Source organism: Schistocerca serialis, chromosome 2 (assembly GCF_023864345.2).
Source record: "Schistocerca serialis cubense isolate TAMUIC-IGC-003099 chromosome 2, iqSchSeri2.2, whole genome shotgun sequence".
Classification (NCBI taxonomy): Eukaryota; Metazoa; Arthropoda; class Insecta; order Orthoptera; family Acrididae; genus Schistocerca; species Schistocerca serialis.
This window is the reverse complement of record NC_064639.1, coordinates 358,778,208-358,788,756: the sequence shown is the minus strand read 5'-3', so window position 1 is coordinate 358,788,756 and position 10,549 is coordinate 358,778,208.

The following is a 10,549-nucleotide window of genomic DNA, read 5'->3' as shown; positions in this document are numbered from 1 at the left end:
GCATAGATCCTGAGAAATCAGTACCCAGAACAACCATCTCTGGCCGTAATAACGGCCTTGATACGCCTGGGCATTGAGTCAAATAAAGCTTGGATGGCGTGTACAGACACAGCTGCCCATGCAACTTCAACACGATACCACAGTTCATCAAGAGTAGTGACTGGCGTATTGTGAGGAGCCAGTTGCTCGGCCACCATTGACCAGACGTTTTCAATTGGTGAGAGATCTGGAGAATGTGCTGGCCAGGGCAGCAGTCGAACATTTTCTGTATCCAGAAAGGCCCGTACCGGACCTGCAACATGCGGTCGTGCATTATCCTGCTGAAATGTAGGGTTTTGCAGGGATCGAATGAAGGGTAGAGCCATGGGTCGTAACACATTTGAAGTGTAACGTGCACTGTTCAAAGTGCCGTCAATGAGAACAAGAGGTGACTGAGACATGTAACGAATGGCACCCCATACCATCACGCCCGGTGATACGCCAGTATGGCGCTGGTGAATACACGCTTCCAATGTGCGTTCACCACGATGTCGCCAAACACGGATGAGACCATCATAATGCTGTAAACAGAACCTGGATTCATCCGAAAAAATGACGTTTTACCATTCGTGTACCCAGGTTCGTCGTTGAGTACACCATCACAGGCGCTCCTGTCTGTGATGCAGCGTCAAGGGTAACCGCAGTCATGGTCCCTGATTCCATATTCTGCTAAGAGTCATTGGATCTCGACCAACGCGAGCAGCAATGTCGTGATACGATAAACAGCAATCGCGATTGGCTACAATCCGACCTTTATCAAAGTTGGAAACGTGATGGTACGCATATCTCCTCCTTACACGAGGCATCACAACAACGTTTCACCAGGCAACGCCGGTCAGCTGCTGTTTGCGTATGAGAAATCGGTTGGAAACTTTCCTCATGTCAGCACGTTGTAGGTGTCGTCACCGGCGCCAACCTTGTGTGAATGCTCTGAAAAGCTAATCACTTGCATATCACAGCATCTTCTTCCTGTCGGTTAAATTTCGCGTCTGTAGCACGTCATCTTCGTGGTGTAGCAATTTTAATGGCCAGTAGTGTATTTCTTTATTTCTTTCTCGTTAAGTAAATCTTTCTTTAACCTGAAGATTGGTTGGAGTGCTACAGAGCTTTAGCAACGGTTGTGCTATTGGAGATTGTATGACTTATCCATTCAGATACGGGGTACGTGGCAGGTCTTTAACGTAAACTTCGAATCACTGTACGACTTAGCATTTTTTATATCACATCTCGCCGTCGGAGGTAAAAGATGTGACAAGTGTTTGGGGGAAGATCGAACCCCAGATCTTTAGGATTTCAATGGTGGCGCTTACATGCTGAGCCACTGAGACAAGTATAATAAAAAAACCGTCTCCGGCAAAGACACAAAATTTAAAGAAAAAATAATGTTAGGATCGCTTTTTTTCTGTAAAGAAGATTATTCATGTTCTCTGTTCTGTCATCGCAGTGTATATTATGTTTTTCATTTTTGAACTCCACTTCAGAATGAAAGATCTTAACATTTGGACTTGGATCAGTTTGCTGGCACAGTGATAAATCTGTAAATAAGTTTCAAAGCAAAAGTACCTAAGCATTCGAATATATTTTACAGTTGGTTTATGTGTGCAGTGCATAGTAACATAACGCCATTTCGGAAATGAAAAGAAATCACAGTTAAACGTAACGTTGGTGAGTAAACCACAAGGAACGGAGCACAACTTCGGTTAGTGGAGAAATCGGGGAGGATATCGCCATCCCGCCATCTGCCTCAGCCTGTCTGAGGAAGTAGTAGGGAGATGGGAGTACAAAGACACTTTTGATATCAAATTGAATTGTAAATTAATTAATCTCCCTCCCCCCCCGCCCCCCCGGACAAGGCCCACCGCTACCCCCCAGATGACGTCATCTGTTTCTCTCCGCCTGCACGTGGGCCCCAGCCGCTTCCTCCCCTCCGCCACCCACCCTATTGGCTGGAACTTTGGTGGGAATTTCGAATTTTGGTGGAAATTTCTTTGTGCCAGGGTTATGCTGACGTCCCACTCCATGGTATCTAGTGAAACAAATAGCATCAAAATATGTGAAAAGAAGCATTGGCAATGCTATTGTTGGAGGAGAGGGGAAGCGTTAGAGCTAATGCAAAATTAGGTCTAATCTGAAGAAGAAAATACGAATGAACGTTAACTACCATGAGTTTCCTTACCTTAGGCTCGTCGTAAGGACCTTAAAAACATATATATATCTTCTGATCTCTTAAAATAAGTACTACATAGACTTTCCTTTGCACAGAAATAAATTTTTGAATCTTATTCCAGTGCTACATATTTAATGAGGAAACAATTCATCTCCATTTAAGGTAATTCTTGAAATCTTTAAAAGCTTTAAATGAAAGTGAAGACAAGTAGACCTCTTATATTGTTCCAGCTTCAATAAAAATTGCTATCCATTAAACTGAGTAGAAAGATAAAAATGTAAAATTTGTGTAACTTTTTTAACAGTGGGACTTTTTAATTGCATAATTTACAAATTACTCCAGTTTTCTCTGATAAAAGTGGGAGTGAAGTACAACAAGCTCATTTATTTTATGTTGTCATATTGAATATAAAAAACTGTTTAACTGTGTAAGTTGTATGTTACATGTGAAGACAGCTACCAGTAAATCAGTAAATGTAACATGCTGACGTAGCATTGTACATATTTCTTGTTAAGATAGACCTTGTGTGCGGAATTAATTGAAAAGTTTTCAGTTTAAATACAGTTATATTAACTACGACAGTATTTGATATTGAAATCAGCAGGGCAATATTTTCCACTGAAGTCAGTGGCAGCTTTTAATCACACATTCGCAATTATCTGGTAACTGACTAATTTGCGGATCCACGGTTAGTGGAACGTTTTTCCTTCTATTATAGAATATGGTCACTCCAGTTTTTGCTGTAATTTATGATACACCCTGCACACAAATTTTGCTGTTGGGCGCTTCTGGCGCTACTGTCAGCATGATGCGCCAATCAGTTGCTTCTGTCTTTTGCATCTTAAACCGGCCACGGATGAGATAAAAGAAAAAGTTCAGGATGTTTAGAGACACGAAAATTTAATCGTAGTTGTGGAGATTACACAAGTAAATTAGCTCATGTGGGAGACAGGTCCTCCATTCTTCAGGTTCCTGCAGTGCCATCTACAGGGACATCCGTGCACCTTGCTGAAGAAACATCATCCTTCTCTAGTGGTTACTGGTGACAGGGCTCCCTTGCTTCCCTTAGGGAACCTTTTAACCGGAAGCGACCCGACACTAGCCAGAGGCTGAAGGAGGCACAGACTGCTTGTTCCAGCACTGCCTGCTTCTCTCCAGTTCCCACAATCACAGCGGATAAGCCCTCGTAAGAGTCCCGGCCTTCTCATGATATGACCCCAGACCCTGATTCCATTCATAAACAATGGTCCAAGATCTGACTGTGAAACACGGACTCCATCTAATGAGAGTTTTCAACGGTACTTGGCTAGAAGATGTTTACCTTTTGAAGTGGAGGGATAGGGTCATCATCCCAATACTTAAACCAGGCAAAACCCCAACATCCATCGACAGCTATCAACCCAATACCCTCTCAATGTGCTCTGCAATTTGTTTGAAAGGATGATTACGTGATGATTATGCTCGGTCCTCGCCTTGTGTTCCGCTTTCAGTGTCGTTTCCAAGGGGGGAGAGTCCATAACCATCCATCTTGTTACGTTGCAAACAGCAACCCGACAGGCCTTTCCTGAAAGATAACATTTCATTGTACACTGAACAACCAGAACAATATGATCACCAACCTACTATAAACCTGTCCAGGCGATAGCAGCACCGCCGGCCGAAGTGGCCGTGCGGTTCTAGGCGCTGCAGTCTGGAACCGCGAGACCGCTACGCTCGCAGGTTCGAATCCTGCCTCGGGTATGGATGTGTGTGATGTCCTTAGGTTAGTTAGGTTTAACTAGTTCTAAGTTCTAGGGGACTAATGGCCTCAGAAGTTGAGTCCCATAGTGCTCAGAGCCATTCGAACTTTTTTTTTTATAGCAGCACCACCTGGCGAGGAACTACCGCTAGTCACCCACAAGTACGTGCATGTAGCATCAGTGAGCATGCAGCCTGTGTGTAGAATGGAGCAGACGCGCGATCTATCTGAGTTTGATTGAGGGCAGATTGTGATGTCCCAGAGGTTCGGCAAGAGCATTTAGAAAAGTGCACGACCTGTCGGGTGTTTGAGGAGTGCTGTGGTGAGTGTGTTAAACACGTGGCGAAGCTAAAGTGAAAACAATGTCCAAACGTAGTGCAGTTGGGCGGTCACGCCTCATTCAGATGTCGGACATCGTAGCATGGGCAGACGTAAAACAGGACAGGCGGAACTGAAGTCAGACTTTAATGCTGAGCTGAGTACAACTGTGTCTGAACACAGTGCACCAAACACTTCTAAAGTTTATGCTTATCTATTGCGGATATTTTAGAACCGTGACTGTATATTGAATATAAATAAGTTATACACAACTGCAACCAGTCACTTTTTTGAATAATAATGCTTTATTCCATAAACCGGTTTTCAAACAATTTCAGGTTCATCTTCAGCTGGTTTCGGGAGGATCCGGGAAGTTACATCATTACTGTTAGCAGCATAATGCTGGGTGCTGGTTCTATGGCAGAAAGATGGGTCACACTTTAACGTATCGCCATGACTATAGCTTATCTGTCGATATGGATGTAAATTTAGTTTTTACTTACTGTGACAGTACAGGCGGCTTTTTTCGGATCTGTCTGCCTCCATTTTTGATGTCCAGAACACTTTCGTGTGAAAGACAGCCATCAGAGAACAAAGAATGTATATGGGACAGCATGTTTCTCGAAAACAACCGTTGTGGAAAACTGCGATAACGGGTGCTGCTGCTTCATGGTAACGCATGTCCCTATACCGCAAAAACTGTAACATAAAAGTTGCGCCAACTCAAATGGGAGACATTCGAGCACCCTTCCTGTAGTCCTGATATCTTCCCATGCGATTATCACGCCTTCGATCCCCTAAAAAAAGTCATTGAACGGTCGATGATCCCGGTCGGACGAGGATGTGCAGCAGGCAGTTACGGACTTCTTCATGGCAGAACATGGTGGTTTAGAAAACGGGTGCATCGGTTGGATGACTGTCTCAATGCTCACGACGATTTCGCCTGATTGGTTTACCGATTCAGTGCTGAACGGCCTTCGAACGGAAACTTTTTGATTGCCCTTATACACTACTGGCCATTAAAATTGGTACACCTAGAAGAAATGCAGATGATAGACGGGTATTCATTGGACAAATATATTATACTAGAACTGACATGTGATTACATTTTTACGCAATTTGGGTGCATAGATCCCGGGAAAGAACTGTCCAGAACAATCACCTCTGGTCGTAATAATGGCCTTGATACGCCTGGGCATTGAGTCAAACAGAGCTTGGATGGCGTGTACAGGTACAGCTGCCCATGCAGCTTCAACACGATACCACAGTTCATCAAGAGTAGTGACTGGCGTATTTTGACGAGCCAGTTCCTCGGCCACCATTGACCAGGCATTTTCAATTGGTGAGAGGAATGGAGAATGTGCTGGCCAGGGCAGCAGTCGAACATTTACTGTATCCAGAAAGGCCCGTGCAGGACCTGCAACACGCGGTCGTGCATTATCCTCCTGAAATGTAGAGTTTCGCAGGGATCGAATGAAGGGTAGAGCCACGGGTCGTAACATGTCTGAAATATAACGTCCACTGTTCAAAGCGCCGTCAATGCGAACAAGAGGTGACCGAGACGTGTAACCAATGGCACCCCATACCAACACTCCGGGTATGGCGATGACGAATACACGCTTCCAATGTACGTTCACCGCGATGTCGCCAAACACGGATGCGACCATCATGATACTGTAAACAGAACCTGGATTCATCCGAAAAAATGTTTTGCCATTCGTGCACCCAGGTTCGTCGTTGAGTATACCATCGCAGGCGCTCCTGTCTGTGATGCAGCGTCAAGGGTAACCGAAGTCATGTTCTCCGAGCTGGTAGTCCATGCTGCTGCAAACGCCGTCGAACTGTTCGTGCAGATGATTGTTCTCTTGCAAACGTCCACATCTGTTGACTCAGGGATCGAGACGTGGCTGCACGATCCGTTACTGCCATCCGGATAAGATGCCTGTCATCTCGACTGCTAGTGATACGAAGCCGTTGGGATCCAGCACGGCGTTCCGTATTACCCTCCTGAACCCATCGATTCCATATTCTGCTAACAGTTATTGGATCTCGACCAACGCGAGCAGCAATGTCGCGATACGATAAACCGCAATCGCGATAGACTACAATCCGACATTTATCAAAGTCGGAAACGTGATGGTACGCGTTTCTCCTCGTTACACGAGGCATCACAACAACGTTTCACCAGACAACGCCGGTCAACTGCTGTTTGTATATGAGAAATCGGTTGGAAACTTTCCTCATGTCAGCACATGTGGGTGTCGCCACCGGCGCCAACATTGTGTGAATGCTCTGAAAAGCTAATCATTTGCATCTCACATCATCTTCTTCCTGTCGGTTAAATTTTCCTCTTTAGCACGTCATCTTCGTGGTGTAGCAATTTTAATGTCCAGTAGTGTATTTGGATTGAGTCTGCATTTGCCTTTGCAACTTTTCTAGCTTCCCTATCATATTCAGACTTCTGATATTCCGCACTCCTGTTCGTATAATGTTACCCGTTCGTTGGTTTTTCAGTCTTTTGGTCATGGTTACCTCCGCCTTGGGAGCCCCTCCCGGACATCCAATTGGTGACTAATCCAAAATCTTTTGCCAATGAAGAGGTCATTATAGCACTTTTTCACTTACAGGCCACTAGTCGTGTCCTGTGGGTACGCAATGTGTTTCTTTAACCGAGTGGTATCCACTGCCTCCTGCATCATCATACCATTGATCATTGCTGGTTCTTCCACCTTTTAGGGGCAATTTCCCACGCCTAGGGCAACAGATTCTTTCTGCTCCTCCGCCGTCTTTGACAGTGACGTTGCTGATATCGGCCCTACTAATGTTCACTGCGTCTTTAGCCTTTTCACTTTTACTGTTAAGGGTTCTCGCGCTACGCATCTTGAAAGAATTATTTATTCCATTACTGTCTTACCCCCGCACCGCTTCAGACATGGGGGAAGTGCCTCTCGCCACAGATGAGCTGTGGAATCCCACAATTGCTTTTGACCCTTACGCTGTTATCTCTAATGCAATTATTTCACATCTCTGACGTAAACATTGTTTTTACTGCCTCGGTTTTAAGATATCTAGATACTATCACAGTTCGATCATATTTCTGACTGATGTCTCTGACTGCAAATGTACTACCCCATAAAGGACGGATTTGGTAACGTCACTGTTTAGTTCCTTAACTCTTCAGTTAACCATCTAAGGAGTGTTTTGTCTAATTTTGTTCTATCCAGAGGTCTAAGTATCATAAGTTTGTAAAACGCAGCATTGCGCGTCTGAACGTGCCCTGTAATAATTTATGATAAGTTTCGAGACAGCCTGTACAAGTCAGCGCCTGCAACGACGGGTGTCAGTTATACTTGCGGATCATTCGAGCGAAGGCGAATACCTGGAACAGTGGTTGGTTTCCTTACTCTTCGACTCCGTGAAAACAGGAGTGAGAGAACTCCAGTCAAGTAGCCAAGTTTCGGTATGTGCGTGGCCTAAGCAAATGGAGCCCCGTTATTTTATTTCAATTTTACGAACTTACTATTAGTAAAAGGTAAACTTAATAAACTTTTCGGACTTGTGACAGTGCTAGTCCAGTTACAGTTAACTCCTCTTCATTTACGAGAGTATGCTGTTATAAGTACAACACTGAAAATTTGCTATTACAATGTGAACAATTTTCTTGCCTTTCTGTGCATGTTTTGTCTGGTCAGGATAATTGATGCTTAAATCTAGAGGTGCGTGTTACGTTGAAATCTACGCGTTAGTGTTAGAATGTACACGACTTGTCTGTGTAAAGTGTATATTCAGACGAATGCGGATAACTACCTGAAAACTAGATCTAGCATTCAGCAGAACAACCTGGGTTGAATCGAGACTGCACTCGCTTCCACTATTCGATCGTGGTTCAAAATGGTTCAAATGGCTCTGAGCACTATGGGACTTAACTGCTGTGGTCATCAGTACCCAAGAACTTAGAACTAATTAAACCTAACTAACCTAAGGACATCACACACATCCATGCCCAAGGCAGGATTCGAATCTGCGACCGTAGCGGTCACGCGGCTCCAGGCTGAAGCGCCTAGAACCGCTTGGCCACTCCGGCCGACTATTCGATCGTGTTGACACATTACTGCACAGTCACGTTAGTGGGTTGTTAAGTAGGCTATTTAGGTTTTTATGTTGGTAACGCCACGTAGCGCTCGATATTAAAATCGCTAACTGCGCTGTCTGCAGTCTGTGGCTGGTTGGACTCATTGTTGGAAGCTATTCGGCAGTGTAGTGTTGGGCAGTTGGAGGTGAGCCGCCAGCAGTGGTGGATGTGGGGAGTGAGATGCCAGAGTCATGAGATGTTAATATGAGCGTACGATCTGGACGCGTGTCCGTCAAAAAAAGGAAATTTGTTAAACTGGATGTCACGAATATATTATGACCTTTGAACATTATTAAAGTAAATACATTGTTTGTTCTCAACCAAAATCTTTCATTTGCTAACTATATGCCTATCAGTAATTAGTGCCTTCAGTAGTTAGAATCTTTTATTTAGCTGATAATGCCAACAAACAAGCAACACTTAGTGAAATAACGGCGGAAATCAATGTGGCACATGCGAGAACGTATCCTTCAGGGCAGTGCGGCGAAATGTGGCGTTAACGGGTTATGGCAGCACACGACAACGCGAGTGTCGCCGCTAACAGCACGACATCGCCTGCAGCGCTTCACCTGGGCTCAAGACCACATCAGTTGGACCCTACACAGCTGGAAAACAGTGGCCTCGCCAGATGAGTCCCGATGTCAGCTTGTAAGAGCTGAAAGTGGGGTTTGTGTGTACCGCAGACCCCCACGAAGCCATCGCCACAATTTGTCAACAATATACTCTACAAGCTGGTAGTGGCTCCATAATAGTGTGGGTTGTGTTTACATAGAATGGACTGGGTCCTCTGGATGTTCGGCTACTTGGAGACCATTCGCAGTCTTTCATGGACATCATGTTCCCAAACAGCGATGGCATTTTTGTGGACGACAATGCGCCATGTCACCACCCACAGTTCTTCGTAGTTGGTTTGGAGAACGTTCTGGACAATTCGATCGAATAGTTTGGCCACACAGACCGCACGACATGAACCCCATCGAACATTTATAAGACATAATCGAGAAGTTAGCTCGTGCACAAAATCCTGCACCGGCAACACTTTCGCAATTGTGGTTGTCTATAGAGGCAGCAATGCTCGGTATTTCTGCAGGGGACTGCTCTACGCCCGGCAAAAGGAGGCCCGACAAGATATTAGAAGGTATCCCATGACTTTTGTCACCTCAGTGTAACTGAAGTGCATCTACTGACAGAGGTCCAGTGTGGGCTGTAATTATTTTATTTCAGTGAAACTTGCTAGATACTCTAATTCGTTAAGGCGGAACTGATTTAAGCTGCAGAAAAATAGTTCTAATTTAGGCCACTAGATGCAAATCTGTCTCCGTACAGCATTTCGCCGATGTCTCCAGTGCTCACACTGAAAAAACAACGTGTAAGCGGCTATTAATAATATCAACTTTATGCCTCTCTCGCTTGTTACATCTTTTCTGCTCACGTCCCGTTCCTAAGCCTTTACATATGGAAACATTTCTGTATATCTTTCTTGCATTCAGAGCGCTAGGTTTGGACCTGGTGGGCCAAAATTGGAAATATTTTTTTCAGCATAAACTGGTTCCGCATTAACACTTTAGCAATCTACCAATTTTCACTGCCCTACGATAATTACAGCCCACACTGGATCTCTTTGAGCAGCTCCACTTTAACTGTAACCACCCAGTACTTCTTCATACAAGGTGAATCTGAACTCAACCGACAAACTTTCGCTGGTCGTCAGGGAATATTCTCTGAGTAGTTAGGAACACTGAAAATATCCAGGGAACACTGAAAATATCCGCACAACAGTGAAAATGTCAACGGTAAAGGCTGTGTGGCTTGTTTGGAAACAAACTTATTCCGGTCACGGTGCTTACTGTTGACAGTACACATCAGTAATGAGCACTTTACTCTTCAAGCACAAGCCTCCGCTGACTACTGCTGGTCCCCCTGCGGGTCCGGGGGTTAGAATAGGCCCGAGTTGTCTCTGCCTGTCGTAAGACGCGGCTAAAAGTAGTCTCACACTTTTCGGCCCTATAAGTTCAGGTCCCATTTTATGGTTTGTCCTGCCACTTTCCAAATTCTACAAAAGTGAGGGCCATATGGGGAAGGACGCTTTACATGGTGCAGCAGTTATCCACAGTGCTCTTAGATTCGATATCCTCAACCTCTTGTGATGGCTTTG